This window comes from Suncus etruscus, chromosome 5 (genome assembly GCF_024139225.1).
Source record: "Suncus etruscus isolate mSunEtr1 chromosome 5, mSunEtr1.pri.cur, whole genome shotgun sequence".
In the NCBI taxonomy this organism is placed as follows: Eukaryota; Metazoa; Chordata; class Mammalia; order Eulipotyphla; family Soricidae; genus Suncus; species Suncus etruscus.
This window is the reverse complement of record NC_064852.1, coordinates 82,462,164-82,478,730: the sequence shown is the minus strand read 5'-3', so window position 1 is coordinate 82,478,730 and position 16,567 is coordinate 82,462,164. Positions and strand designations below refer to the sequence as shown.

Below are 16,567 nucleotides of genomic sequence, written 5' to 3'. Positions count from 1 at the left end.
GTGGACTGCACTAATTTTTGTAGGGAAAGGAAAAAAGGGGGGCTAGAAGCCATATTGATGATATTCAGGGCTTTCTTACGAGTCTGCTCTCAGGGACCACCGTTGGCAGTTTTGGGGAGATATTTCTTCTTCTCCTGAGCTTCACTAATCTTACTCACATAGGAAAAGTGAATTTTTAAAAAGAAAAAGAAAAAGTGAATTCTTGACATTTGCTGCTATTTTCTCAAAGCATATTCTTTATTGTGTGAGGCAACCTTTGGCATTGCAAAATAAGTAGATAATTGTGACTTGAGATTTTATGCTTATGAGTGGAAAAACAAACTATGTAAGTTTAGTCTTTTGGCCCATACAGCAAACACGATAAGGAAATTAAAACTATTAGATTATATTCAAAGAATAAAGTGAACCTAACCATGATCATTTAGCAGCATCCCTCATTTAGAAGAAAATTAATGCCTAGACAAATGAGTTAAGCCTTTAGAGTTAAGTCTTTTTTTTTTCTTTTTAGAGTTAAGTCTTTCTAATTTATTAGAAAGAATGAACAATAAACTGAATATTCTGGAAAGGTGTGTGAGAAGCCAAAATTGCCCCCTAAGTTTTGATCTCAAGAATATTTATTATAGTATTAGTGCATATATTATAAAACAGAACGGGAAAATAAAACCTCACAGTTGTTCTTAAAGCATGATTCCAAGAGATCAGTTATGCATCAACTTTGTACTTGTTGAGTTTAAACTGTATGTGGAAGTACACAACTGAAAACTAAATTTTCAGATTAGAAGCTAGCAAGAACATGAGGAGCTGGAGCAATTGTACAGCATGTAGGGCTTTACCTTGCTTGCAGCCAACCTTGGTTCAATCCGAAGCAACCCATATAATCCCCTGAGCCTGCCAAGAGTGATTTCTGAATGTAAAGCCTGAAGTATCCCCTAGATGCCACTGGTGTGGCCCAAAAACAAAACAAACAAACAAACAAACAAAAGAAGCTAGCAAGAAGAGAACTGCAGAAGCAGCATTCTTATTTCTCTGTGTGTAAGTTGCAGAGAAATAATATTCAAAAAAATGAAAGAAAGAGAGAAAGAGAAAAAGAAAGAGAGAAAGAAAGAAAGAAAGAAAGGAAGGAAGGAAGGAAGGAAGGAAGGAAGGAAGGAAGGAAGGAAGGAAGGAAGGAAGGAAGGAAGGAAGGAAGGAAGGAAGGAAGGAAGGAAGGAAGGAAGGAAGGAAGGAAGGAAGGAAGGAAGGAAGGAAGGAAGGAAGGAAGGAAGGAAGGAAGGAAGGAAGGAAGGAAGGAAGGAAAGAAAGAAGAAGAAGAAGAAAGAAAGAAAGAAAGAAAGAAAGAAAGAAAGAAAGAAAGAAAGAAAGAAAGAAAGAAAGAAAGAAAGAAAGAAAGAAAGAAAGAAAGAAAGAAAGAAAGAAAGAAAGAAAGAAAGAAAGAAAGAAAGAAAGAAAGAAAGAAAGAAAGAAAGAAAGAATATGCAGGCTCTTTCTTGGGAGTTCTCAAGAAATTGACAGTAAGGTGAAATTTGGTGTGCAGGGTAAATGTTGTGTTAGGAATCACAACAAATGTAAAAGAAGATGAGAACACCATTGGGAGGGCAAGGTGAGCTGCAGTGATGGCCTCAGTCACATCCACAGGAAATCATGCTAACCCATGGGGCTGGAGTAATAGTACAGTGAGTAGGAAGCATACCATTTCAGGTTCCCTGAACCTCATATGGTTCCCTAAGCCCACCAGGAGTGATCACTCAGTGCTGAGTCAGCTGTGGCCTCCAAACAAACAAAAAACAAATCAAAACAAAGAAACATACTTGGTTCATTGACATTCCTATTCTTGTGAACTAGTTGAGTTTTGAGATAGCCGCATGATTTTGTCTTCACCACTATAACAATCAAAAAGTTATCAAAAAAAAGTCCATCTAGGTGACCATCTTATACAAATTATCTAATATCTTATTTCACACCCTTTATAACTATATTTCAATCAAGTAAATAATAAGTCAACATTATTATAGTAATTGTTGCCAAATAGTAAGAATAGATTACAAGCAAAGTTAATAAAGACAAGAAGTTTTATGTCAGGCCAAAAAAGAAAAACAGAAACTTAGAAGTGTAAAATGATAGTTTCACAATCTTCTGAATTAAGAAGGGAAGTCCCAATTCACTTTGACTGATTCAAAGTAAGAAGGGGCCATTGGAGGCAGAAGAAGCTGTACCATATCAGCAACAGGCTGAAACTTTGGGTACTGTTTTGTTTTGTTTTTTATTCTGTGATAAAACTTCATTAATACCATTACATTAACTGAAATACTACTTTAAGTGTAACATTTTTTAATTTATACTTATTATATTTTGATTATTTTGATATGTGCTATTAAGTGATGTCTATTTTTAGATTGATGCACATTTAATAAAACAATAAAATATTTTATTGCATTCCAAGGAAATGTAAAATATTTCTTTAGCACTCGATCACTACATTGTTCAAGATTGAGAAATACTGGCCTTCATAGTTATTAGATAAAGTCATGAGACAAGATTTCCAAGATTGCAGGAAGAGAAGTACGTCAAGGATAACATAATTTAGAACGTAGCCATCTATTATCTTGTACTTGACATTGCTTCTGATGTGTTAACCTTGACTCTTCAAAAAGATAAAAACTCCTGGTAAATACTAAGTGTTGTATTAATGTATTTAGTGTTGTATTAATTATTTTCTTTTAATTTATTTTCAAATCAATTCTATAACAAGATTGACTTTGGACCAGTTATAAGTTGAACAGATCACAAATATTTTTCAAAATATAACAGAGTAAATATTAGGAACTCACATCTGCTTTGCAAAAACACTCATTTATTTTGTTGTTTTGCCACTACACAGAGCTTCCAAAAGTTTCTTTCTCTCTGCTTCCACTTAAGGAGATTTCCCCTAACACATATTCTCCCCCACTCCAGTACTTTTTGCCTCTAGCAAAGCAACTTGAAGTTTTTTAGCAGATTATTTTAAGTTGTCACTGCATGTACAATTATAAAGATCTTCTTTTTTTCTATTATTTTTCATAAAGAGCTTAACTTAAGAAAAGAAATATACAGTATTCTGGGGGCCGGGCGGTGGCGCAAGAGGTAAGGTGCCTGCCTTGCCTGCGCTAGCCTTGGACGGACCACAGTTCGATCCCCCGGCGTCCCATATGGTCCCCCAAGCCAGGAGCAACTTCTGAGTGCATAGCCAGGAGTAACCCCTGAGCATTACCGGGTGTGGCCCAAAAACCAAAAAAAAAAAAAAAAAAAAAAAAGTATTCTGAGCTACTATGTAATACCTAGCAAAAAAAATTCCTGTAAGGATATAGATTGGGTGGAATCTGTGTAATGTATGAATGGTGTTCTTATCCACTTTATAAAATAATCTTTCATCTCAACGCTAATTTGTATCATTTTCAATATTAAAATAATAAACTTCCTTATCTCTAGCGTCTAAGTAATGTCAAACAGTAATAACTTCCTCTTACTCCTAAAAGAACTCAGTTTCTTTTAAGACTCAGGAATCCAAGTTTCAACTCAATAGCAGACTAGGTCTTATATCCAGACTTGGTCTTAAAATCTGATTAAGCAAATCCTGTTGACTACAGTCATGTCTGTAATCAAGGTGCTTAAATAAAGATATAAAAATTAAAAAAAAAAAGAAAATCCTGTTGGAGCCATACAAAATATTTCTACTCAATTAAAGATAAATTAGTTGAACAAGAACAGACCTGCAGGTTTATCTGCTGCTTCCTTCTCAGAAAATGGTGCCAGCTGGCCTATTGAGTTGGGCTCACCAGTGATTGGCAGGTACCACCAATGACTCAAGCATGATCAGAGGAAATCCATATGTTTTATAAAATGTGACATATCATAACTGGTTGCACCAATTATATAAATACATTTAAGTTTTTTCTTAAAAGTGTTTAAAGAAATAATTTTTAATCTCTTTACTGTAGGGCAGGCACTTTAGGTCACAGGTAGAAATGAATTTAAGAAAATATCAGGGCTGGGGCCGGGCGGTGGCGCTAAAGGTAAGGTGCGCCTGCCTTGCCTGCGCTAGCCTTGGACGGACCGCGGTTCGATCCCCCGGTGTCCCATATGGTCCCCCAAGCCAGGAGCAACTTCTGAGCGCATAGCCAGGAGTAACCCCTGAGCGTTACCGGGTGTGGCCCAAAAACCAAAAAAAAAAAAAAAAGAAAATATCAGGGCCGGAGTGATAGCACAGCAGTAGGGCATTTGCCTTGCACGCAGAAGACACAGGATGGACCTGAGTTTAATCCCTGGCATCCCATATGGTCCCCTGAGCCTGCCTGGGGCAATGTCTGGGTGAAAAACAGGAGTAACCCCTGAGCACCTCTGGGTATGGCCCCCCAAAAACCAAAACCAAAAACAAAAATCACTGAAGAATTTTCCCATGAAACAGAGAATTTGTACAGTGTCTAAAGCATTTGCCTTGCTTGTGACCATTTCTGGTTCAGTTCTTGGTACTATATTGTTCCAGTCACCATGTCAAACCTCAGGGTACAGTTTTGAAAGCCCTCTAGGCATCACAGGCAGGTATGGGCCTGCTAATTTCTAATATCACAAGACTAGGGCAGCCTGCAACTTTAGACTCTTCTAATGAACTGCAAGTCTAATTAAGAAGAAAAAATTTTTCTTCCAGGTTACTAGATAAAGCATGCTCAATGAAACAGAGACACCCTGAGCTGGAAAACACAGAGGGTGGGGCCTGGGAGAGAATTTAAAATGCTAGAGCACATTTTTTGCATGTGGTAGGCATATGGTTCAATCCCAGGATGCTTATGGTTCCCAAGCACTGAAGGGAATGACAGCCTTCCCTACCTAGCACCAAGTCTGGAGTAACCGCTAAACATTAACTGGATATTCCCACTCCTCCCAGAATGAGAAAGAGAGAACACATAGATAACAAATATGTACCAGTCATTATAGAACAGTGCTTCTCAAATTTTCAGGTGTCTCAGAATCACCTGAAAGACTTATTACATTATTGCTTGCTAGGTCTCACTGCAGTTTCTGCTTAGTAGAGTGGGGGTGAGGCCCGTTTCTGGTCATTGATTAGAGACTTGTTGCTGTTGGTTCAAAGATCACATTTTAATAAAGCTTGAGATCGGACTTAAGATAAATTCTATATGGTGGTCATCTGTTTAGAGACTGAGAAAAACTCAGCAAAATAGGAACACCAGAGGGAAGTCAGGAAAAAACCTCAGGCTGGGGGCAAAGGGGGTGTGGTGAAGCCATCGGGATGTACTTCATGCACTTATCTTGCTGCTGCTTTGGAGATATATTTACAGGATCTTACTGAGGAGAAAGGAAAAGCCAAGGCAGTAAGATTTGTGAAGAGTAATGGCTAGAGTGGAGAGGAGAAAGCAGCGATTACAGTCTAAGTCAACACAGCTGCAGTGCTTAGGCTGAAAGCCTGGGTTGGTGCCTGCTGGCCTTCAGGAATGATTGTCTGGACTTTGTAGCTTTCATTATAAGAAGTACATAAAATGTATAAAAGTACACCAAGTTTTCCTCATAAATCTAAGTTGGAAAACTACATGAGTGTTCATCACATCATTGTGCTCAATAATTCATATAGCTGTCTTTTATAAGAGACTCTAATAATTATGCCACTAATGTTTGCTCATCAACAATAAAGATTATCAAAAAACATTTAGCTTTGGAGTTTTTGGTCTATGATTTTTTAACAATGTGCTAATTACTTTATTAAAACACATACATCTGCAGAGAATTACTCAACTCCTATTCCTAACTCCCACCTGATCTGGTCCTTGGCAACTCACTCCCAGATAAATATGGTCTCTATCACTGGACCATTCTGACTTCAAGCTTCTCTTCCTTTCAAATGCTGTGAGTCACTCCAAGAATCATCTCATTTGACAGCACCACTTGCTGCTTAAAGGCCTTCCAAGGAATGTGTGTGCCTAAACAACATAATTCCAATTACAGTCAGCCTGTATCTAAAGTTTTCATGAGATGGTCTTAACATGTAATCTGGCTTTATCTTCCATAACTTCAGGCATCAACCCTTTTTTCAAAGATAACTTAAGGCAATATTTGTTTTAAAATGTGTGTGAGCTTTTTGCTTTTGTCTTGAATACTAGCCATTCTGTCATCTAAAAAATATCCAAAACTGGAACTCTTGAGATAGCACAGCAGGTAAGGTGCTTGTCTTGCACGTAGCTGATCTGGACTCAATCCCCAGCAGCTGATAAGGTTCTTTGAGCTCACCATAAGTGATTTGTGAGCGCGCTGCTAGGAGTAACCCCAGAGCACCACCAGATATGGCTAAATAAATTAATAAATTTTTGGATGTCCCAAGTTGTATCCATATTCTAATATTTCTTCAAGCATCTCCCTACCATTTGTAACAACTAAAGTTAAACATTAGTTCTTCTTATGAATATTTTTATGAGGAATATATAGCTGGATTTTTTATCGGACAAAATATGAATATGTATATCTGCATATACATATATAAGAAGTCATATATACATGTGTGTATGTGTGTATACTTTAATCTCCATACAAACGTAAAACAGAACAAGAAGTCCTTAGATTAGTATGTGTTTTAAAGCATCATTTTATTGTTAAGAGTCTATGGCCTGGCCTGGTACCTTGAAGTTAATAAATCTTTAAGTAATGAAGGCTAGAATAATAGTATAGCAGTACAACAAGTAGGACATTTATCTTGTACATAGCCAACTAGGTTTTAATCTTTGATATTTTATATGGCCCCCATGCCTACCAGGAATAATCCATAAATGCTGAGCAGGAGTGAGCCCTGACCATCACTCAGAGTGGACCCCCCCGCACACGTACATATGAACAAATAAAAAGCCTCAAGTCAATTGCGAGTGATAATAAAGAAGGAAAAAATGGTTCATTGTACCAATAGTGTATAAAATATTTATTGTATTTTCCCAATGAAACTGATTATTATTTAGTAAAATAACAAATTTATATAATATAGTCATTATGCCACAAACTTGTTTAGATAATTTTGAGTCTCTTTTCTTTTACTCCTTCCCTCCTTTCTTTCTGTTGATATTGTGATAACCAGACTTGGTTGTCATGCTTAGACATTTTTTAAGTAAGGTTTGGGGTGTTCTCAGTGCCACACTCTTTGGCTGTAACTCTTGTGCATTCTGCTTTCCAGGGTTTGTTGTAGTACTCCCACATATACCTGGGTGGGGAGTTGAGAAGTGGGAATTGAATTCCTGACTACAGTGAGGCCATAAAGTGCTTGAAATACCAAGGATCTCAGCATATGTGAGGGCAGTCATATTGCTGGTAATATGCAGCAGCCCTAGAAATGGATCTCACTGCGACTGCACTAAGCCCTCTTCTAGTCCTGTAACTTGGGCTTGTTGTATTGCTTTATAGTTCTGAGAATCTTTAGAGAAATTGCAAGGAACTCTTTTTGACTTTTTTTTACATAAATATCACTATGCGCATATCCTTTATTAGTATTATATATTTATTTGTGAGGCTAGGTTGATAATACAAGTAGGATGATTGCCTCTCATGCAACTGAAATAGGTTCAATCACTGACACATCATATGGTGCCCCTTGCCAAACCAGGTGTGATCTCTGAGAAGAGTAAGAGTTACAAAGCCAGGAGTAAACCCTGAGTAATTCCAGGTGTGATCCATAAAACAAATAAAAACTTACTTGTATCTTTCTTATTTATAATCATCTTGAAGACCTAAGAGTATGTCATACTTTATTTTGACACTTATGTTCATGTGCCTTCAAAATATCCAATAAACATTTAATAACTTGAATTTATCTCATGTAGATGTATTTAGTGCATATGTTAATGTATAATGGACATTAACCCCTTCATTTAATATAATTTCTAGAGAAAAAAATCAGAAATTTGTTTATAGCTCAAGAGCAACTAGTATCTTACTTCTCAGAAGACAGATCAACAATTTAATATAGCCCTGAGAATAAGTGGTGGTTTAGGACAAGGACACTCAGGCAAGAATTTAAGAAAAAAAAAAAAAACACCTTAGGCAACACATCAGTTTGCAGTTTAAAATTGGAACGACTTTATAAAATTTTATTTTAAAAGTGCAGTGGCAGCTATGGATTTATTGTCATTTAAATTTTATTTTGCCATAGAACAGCAGTGCCAGTTCCAGAAAAACAAATTTAATCCAGGCTTCTTTGAGTCATGTCCTATCTTAAAACAACATTGTTCTTTAATTCTTCAGGTTCTAAGACAGAAATTTTTTAAAGTACTTTCTAAGAAAAGAAAATGATTTTATCCCGGAACAAGAGCCTTTTGAGTGACCTCTGGCTTTTCTTACATAAGTCCTTCTTTTTTTAAAGCCTTAAAAGAATTTTCTAAGTTACACCTTTTAACTATTGTTCCCCCATGTGCAAAATGTAGACAAACTGGAAGTTGAGTAATATGACCTTGATTTTTATGTGTTCTAAGTTTCAAAGCATTTTATAATGATGTTAAGTTTTTTTTTAAGCTGAAGAATAGGGAAGGGAAGGAAATTAACTTTAAACATGTAGGGAAACAGGGCTTGGAAAATCCTAGTCTTTGTAGAAGGGGCTATTCAAGATTATTGACAGTGAAATATGTTCACAATTTGAGAACAAAATCTGACCTTTAAGAAGATACTTTGGGAAGGGAAAGGAAGGGAGGGGAGAATAAAAAAAGAAGATACTTTGAAAAAAAAAAAAGAGTAAAGAATTTTAAACATTAGTTTCAGGATGAAGATGTTCTAAGAATAGATTTTAGAGCTGTCACCTAAAAGCCAGCTGGAGCTACCTTGGCTCCTTGTTCTCTGTTAAAACTTGTTAACCCCATTCTGAAGGTAAAGAAACTCAATAATTTTTGTTTTTTTTTTTTGTTTTGAGGCCACACCAGCAGTGTTTAGGTGTTACTCCTAGCTCTGTGCTCAGAAATTACTCCCCGCAGGCCTGGAGGGACCATATGGGAAGCCAGGGATCCAATCCAGGTTGGCCATGTGCAAGGCAAATGTCCTACCTACTGTGCTGTTGGCCCAACCAATTAATTATTTGGGAGAATTTTTTTTCTGGTTTACTTCCTCTCTTCCACCCTAAACTAGTTTTCTTTTGCTCTGTAGCTATAAAATTTCACAGTACACCAGATACAAAGCACAATTCATCACCAGTTTTCATAAAAATTTACTCACGTCATTAATAAATCACTTTATTATTTTTGCCTCATTGAGAGATTTTTGTTGTTGTTTTGGTTTTTGGGCCTCACCTGGTGACATTCAGGGGATTACTATGCGCTCAGAAATTGCTGCTGGCTAAGGGGACCACATGGGATGCCAGGAACAGAACAAGGTCTGCCCTGGATCTGCTGCATGCAAGTCAAATGCCCTACCGCTGTGTTATCACTCAGGCTCCTGAGAGATTGAGAGAGGTAATGAAAGCTATATCCTGGAAAGGGGCATTAAGCTAATTTCAGGCTTCTGCATACAAGTTCCTCCTTCTTCTCTCATTTCCCCTCTCTTTCTCATATTAACAAATGTTACCTTATGATTTTTTCCATGCGGTATGCTGAAAGATTCATCTCCCACTTTTTTTTCATACTTTGTCATCTTTTCTTTCTATACAAATGCTATTTTCCTAAAAATAATTAAGTTGAAATTTTCCTAAATTTTTCCATTTTCTTGTACACAGAAACCTTGTCATTTGTATTCTGAACTGCATTTCTGGTGAGTAGTCCAGAAATGAGTACCTCAGAAGACTCCTCTGTCTTGCAAAAATAAACACTTGGGTCCATGCCTTAACAATTATGCAGTTATATATCTCCCAGTATTTGCCTTTGATATCATTTTGTGCTTCCTTTAGTTGAGTGGGTAATTAATATTTCACCATGAAGAAAGATTAATTCAATCAAGTATTTTCTCCCATTATTTAATTTTCTGCTGTGTGTGTTGCCTTTTACTAAATTCAGTGCTCATAGAGGTCTGCCTTCTTCCACTGATCCATAATTCTGGCTGAGTTTATCATTTTTATATGGGAACTACTTTTCCATATGGGATCATGGCCCAGTTCCTACTGAGCTTCCATGGGCTCTCATGAATTAAAACTGAGCTCCAAAGGTCTCTCTACACTACATTGAATTTTTTTTTTACCTCAATACCTGCACTGTATCCAAGAAACCTTAGTGTGTGTGCTTACTTTCTTTGCACTCTAGGTAAAACTAGTTATTCAGACACCTTACCTCTAGCGCCACCTCACCGGCCCCAAACCTAGCTATTCAGAATCAGATTAGAGCAGGCCCACCAGTGGAAAATAGATTGTTATCTGCCTAATAAATGAGGGCAATCTGTAAAGTCTTTATTTATTTTCTCAACTATCATCTATAGAAAACTATTATATCTTTCATATTGTTCTCTTAAATATTTAAAAAAAATAACACATATATTGACCAAGAATAGGGCTCAGTGGCAGGGTGTGTACTGTGCATACACAAAACTCTGGGTTCAATTCAATTTTAGATTCACCAAAAAGAAAACTAATAAAAATAATAAAGACATGTCTTAACATTGGGCCATAAATAAGAAAATCCAGATGAAGAATGAAGAAATGTGACTCTAATTAGATCAGAAAGGCCAAAGTCTGATGGCAAGCAAGCTAGATTTATTTTGACTGCAGTACTAATAAAATTGTTTAGGAGACTTTCTTTGTATCTACTCTGTATCCAGAATTAATAACCAGCCCCAGAATAATTAATTAATTAATTAATTTAGTCCCAGAGAAATGGGCCTGAAGAAAAAGGGCCTAGAGGAATAAGAAAACAGACATAAGAGAGGAAAGCATGGAATCAGGGGGCTCACAGTTTCGTGAACTGAGAATTCTGACTCTCCTCCAATATAGTATTTATTGTTTAAAACCAGTCAAAACAAGAAGGACAAATATTAACAGGCATTACCTATCTATGCTAATCTAACCTGGCTAGGTTTTTACATAATAATAGAGTATTGGGGCAGCCAATGAAAAAGACTCTGGAATGTCTCCTGGGAGAGATGGTAGATAAATGCATGAATACAGGACATCTCTCTCCTCAGATAGAAGACTTTCCCTAATGGTTCTGTTCTAGTAATTGGTCATTTGGGGTCCTTGAATCATCTTTTCCACTGTTCGCAGACTATCATCTTTCTAATTAAGCATATTTTTTTCTTAGATGTCTATACAACGTACAGACACCAACGTGAGCTCTGAATGAGCTCTGATTTGTTCTGGCACCCTGCTCATACATGTTACATATAAGAAAAATTTACATGACCATATTTGCTCTGTGGCCTTGGTCAGGCTACTAAAAGATCTCCAAGTAGCATATCTATCCTGACTCCCGCAATGGCTTATTTTGTTTTTAATTTTGATTATATTTAAGGCAGCATAGTCACAATAAAGATAATAGTGACTTTTACTGAACAAAAGTACTGAGTACCATTTTATATTTTGAAGGCCTAAAAAAGGATAGACCACATCCAACTGTGGTCTGGCCCTGTTCTTGATAGTTCCAGACTTGAGATCCATCCCATAAAGTATGCTAGGTGATAAACCAGTAATGCAAAAAAGGCAAAAAAAAGTTTATTTTAAAATACCAGCATGCTGAGGCCGCATCTCTCGAGGTCGTGATGACACCCAATTTACATTCTCACTTTTTTACCCAGATTAGAGAATTTTATAATGGGATAGTTGACTGTTGTAGGGATTGGCTACACATTACATCATTACTTAGAGGGCACTAGGTTGAACCTAAGGGCTTTTATGGTGATTGAAGCAGGATGTAAAGAGAATGTTGGCTTAGGGGTTGGAGTAGGAATTTGGGTACCTGCTAGATAGATTTATCGCCTCCATTCCATTTGGGTGCCCACAGGTTCCTGGGTGCTAGTTCCTAGGTGCAATTATATTTTTGTTCCTGCAGTCCTTAGATTATGAACATCCTGGTTTATACCCATAGATTTTCTAGAACTGGCTGTTTTCTGGGCCTAGTCCCCATCCTTTGCAGGTTAAGCCTGTCATGGCAGTCTTAAGTGAAAGAGCAGTTAATTCTAAACTTATTCTATTATTCCCTTCTAACATTCTCAGGGATCACTGCTGACAGGTCTGGAGACCATATGTGGTATTGGAGTTCTACTCTGGGTTGACTACATGCAAGGATGTTCGCCTACATGCAGTGAAGTCTTTTTTACCATAAACAACAACTAAAACAATGAGATGAGAATAAGCATGCTCCCCCAACACTTCTACTCCTGACCATAAATACAAAAGAAGTCTGATTCTGCTCAAATTCCTCTTCTGCTAAAAGAAACCCCAACCAGCTTTTTCCCACACACCACACTCTTTTTCATCAAGACTATCGTATATCTAACCATGAAAAGAACAATCAGTGTAAATAAGAATGTTCTAAAAATTAGTGTGGATCAATATCGGCATGAGCTACCCTAGGGCCTTGAAAGTCTCTGTGCCTAGAACAGGGGACAGGCTTGAAAACCTTGCACAAGGTGGTAAGAGTGATTCATGTTTTAGATACAAATTAAATTTAATATTATATTTAAGAATCCCTTAATACTGAACTTCTGACTACTACATATGTTCTCTGATAAAGAAGAGACAGAGTTACTAAGAAATACTTAGTCATGGTTACTTAGTCATGGCTTTAAAATTATTCTTAGATATAAATATTAAAGTGATAATTTAATAAATTATTATCTTTTAAAATTGTAGGTGTTCTAAACATTCATAGATTGATCCATGAAGATTCAATAAAGTGGAGAAAGTACAAAAGAGTAGGCAAGTGGGTACTCACAGAAAGCAAATGGACCTTTCCATTATCTTCAATAATTCTACCAGAGTGTCCATGAAGGCAATGTTGGCTGCCACTGTGGACCAGTATGAAAAAAACAGTTCTCATTTTCTTCCTTCTTGTCATCAGTTATGATTTTCTAGTTACAAACTAGTTTCTACAAACACTAATCAAATTCTTTAATAATTGTGACAGATTGAACCATAAATTCTTTAATTGCCTCACTTTAGGGGACATTCCCTAGAAATAGAATTAAATCCAATAACAGAGAGGATAAAAGTCAAGGTAACTGGAAGAGCTTTGTGCACAAGACCTTGATTTCGATCCCAGCATCCCAGAACTGCCAAGTATAAGACTAGAGGCCTCAAGCACTGTCAATCAAAATCTATATTAGTGATTAAAATCTTAGACATATCTTGCCCAGAAAAGTATGTTCAATTTACCTACTCCTATAAAACCAAAATCTGCATTTTAAGGATAGCCCCAAATTTCCTCTTCAACTTTGAAATAAACTAGTGAACTAGGAGTTTGTTCTTTGATAGGAGGCTTTTCAGACTCTCAGAGGAAACAAATAAAAGAATTTTCATAGAATCAATTATGTCCACACTTAGATCTTCTGTTACTGGGGCCTGAGCCATAGCACAGCGGCAGGACGTTCTCTTGCACACAGCCAACCCAAGACGAACATGAGTTCAATTCCCGGCATCACATATGGTCCCAGGTCTGCCAGGAGCAATTTCTGAGTGCAGAGACAGGAGTAACCCCTGAGTGCCATCAGGTGTGCCATCCACTCAAAAAAAGATCTTCTTTTACTGATGAGAGTATGTGATAATACTCTCAGGTAGGGAGGAAATGGGAGACACTATATATTATGGATTACTGACTATCTATAGCACATAAGCCTATTTATTTATTTTCATATTTTGACATCACAGTCATGCAACAATAAGATGATTATTTTTCTATCATTGTTTCAAATTAAAATAGTAACCATTTCACTTTAAAAATATTTTATTACTTCTTTAGTTTTACCCCAATCCCTTCTATTATGCTTTATGGATGTGGTTGAGTTAGAGTCACACATGAGTTCTATGACTCATTAAGGTCACACATTAGGCTTGGGTGATCACATGTTCAGACACTGTGAGGGTTGCATTTGTTAAGCTGTACTTGAACACATATTAAATATGAATAACACTTTTACTTGCAGTGCTCATGCAACAACATTCTGGTTGTATTGCTCACTGAGAGTGTCTACAGAGCTCCCACACATGCTAACAAGGTGTTGAACTTTACATATAAGATTTACATATACGATTCCAGGATTATTGTACTGTACTGGAAATCAGGAATTAAACTTGCAACCATAACTTGCAAATAAAGTTTTCTAAGTCATGGGGCTATTTATCCAGTTCCTGATATTATCTTTTTTTAGATCAGAATGACATGAACAAATGGTAGAAATAATGCTACTTATAAAAACCTTAAAGATATCCTGTTGTCTTCTAGTTTGTATATACAATAGTCTCTAACGAAATGGAAAAATATTAATAGGAATTCTTTGGATTTATAATAACAAATACCATCAAACAAATGAGAAGTGGAAGATGGAAGGAAGTACTACTACAGTAAATGTTTAAAATCTTAAAACTGTATTTAGACCTGACTACACAAAGAGAATAACTTGGTATATATATATAAAAGTAATAAAAAATTTTCTTTATATGTTTTTTTTTAGTTTGAGGAAGTGGTTGGTTAGACAATATTCACTGTCAAAATCAATGGATTTTAATTTAAAGGCATATTTCATATTTCAATGCTTAATTTAATAATATGAACATGTTATTGCATAACACTCTAATAATATGAACATGCAAAATCTTTGCTAAAATTAAAACATAGTGCTTGCTTTGACAGCACATATACTGCCACGCCATATGCATAGACATCTCCATTTAAGGCAGTGCTTCTCAATTATTTTCTGTCATGCCCCCCAGGAAGAAGAACACATTTTTCGCACCACCCCGCCTGGCTGTAAATAGAATCTTTATTTAAAAAAACTTTAACCTACAAAACAAAAATATATAAGATAATTTGAGCTGATTTTTTAATCAGAGGTGATATCTGAATTAATGGCTACAATGAGCATGTTTTGCAATGCATAGCTTTTCGAAGTGGGGTTTGAAACAGAACACAGAGACTCTCAGCTCGAGAGACATACAGATATAAACATGGGACTCAGCTTGTTATGACAATGTTTGCAGAGGTCAAACACGCCCCTTTACAGAGCCTCGCACCCCCCCTGGGGGGGGCACATTCCACTATTTAAGAACCACTGATTTAAGGGGAACTCAGGAGGTCCACCAGATGTATCCCCGGATTTCCCTGGTGTGGAAAACTGAAATAACCCCACGGGATTCCTCAAAAGGCCCACAGTGGATGCTTCTTTCCCTGCGTGGATAGTTGAGGAATTCCCAAAGAGATCAATTCATGCCATCGTATCAACATTACATATTCTGTCATATTTGGCTATCTCTCCCTTGTAAAATCTCAGACCAAAATATGGCCTCAATTAAATTCTTTGGCTCAGAAATTCCAGCACTAAAGATTACTAAGAGAACCCCTTTTCTGGATAATATTTAGCACCAAAATCACAGAAAATGTTTTTTTCTCTTTTTCAAATATGTCCTTGCAGCCTCAGTTTCTGGTAATCAAGGGCGTAGCAAGAATGCAAATCATAGGTTATTGACTCTTCCCAGAAAATGGGAACGACCTCTTAGTGGATTTAGTTCTTTTCTTCACTTGACTTCTAAAATAATGGAGTGTATTCTAGTGAAGATTGTGTTCCTAGATTGTTTCTACTTCTTTCTAATCCCTTATTTTGAATCTGAAGTTAATTTGCTAAGAACTGCCTTGAGTTGTGACCTTTTCCTTTGTAACTCAGAATTCTTACATCTTACACCCATAGCTTAATGTATTGTTTACTGTTAAGCTCTGCTTTGTAATTGTCAACATTCTTCTCAGTACCTATGACTGGCTTTACCCTTTATAAAAACTCCCTGCTTAAAAATTAAACTTGTCACATTCCTGCCAGAAGATATGTTGACCCCACATACTTGTGTGTTGTTTCATTTTTCATATTTCGTATTCCGCCCAGCCACTCGTGATCACCCACTTTCCTCTCATGAAGAATATTTCCCCCACTAGAGTTGCTGAGACGCAAGATTCCTGCAGCAATATAGTAAAATACTAAAATTGAAATGATACAAAGAAGATTATCATGGCCCCTTTTACAAGGATGACATGCAAATTTGCGAAGCAATCAATAAATTAAAAAATAAATAAAGAGGGGCCGGGCGGTGGCGCTGGAGGTAAGGTGCCTGCCTTACCTGCGCTAGCCTAGGAGACGGACCGCGGTTCGATCCCCCGGCGTCCCATATGGTCCCCCAAGCCAGGAGCGACTTCTGAGCGCATAGCCAGGAGTAACCCCTGAGCGTCACCGGGTGTGGCCCAAAAACCAAAAATAAATAAATAAATAAATAAATAAATAAATAAATAAAGAGTATGTTATATTGGAATTAAGTAATAACTGAGTCATACAATTTAATAAAGTTTAATTAATGTCTAGTACTCAGAGGTAGGGGTGTCAGTTTGTACTGTCTAAGCAGAGGTCTGGCTGCAGAGCTGTCATATGAAGGTAGAACTGTCTG

The 16,567-nt window shown here is 36.8% G+C and overlaps 1 non-coding gene across 1 annotated transcript; it reads left to right on the top strand.

The window, feature by feature from the left end:
- Positions 1–16,083: 16,083 nt before the first annotated feature.
- LOC126009873 (U6 spliceosomal RNA) lies at positions 16,084–16,190 on the top strand. Its single transcript, XR_007496051.1, has one exon. It is a non-coding gene; the product is annotated as a U6 spliceosomal RNA (small nuclear RNA).
- Positions 16,191–16,567: the final 377 nt, after the last annotated feature.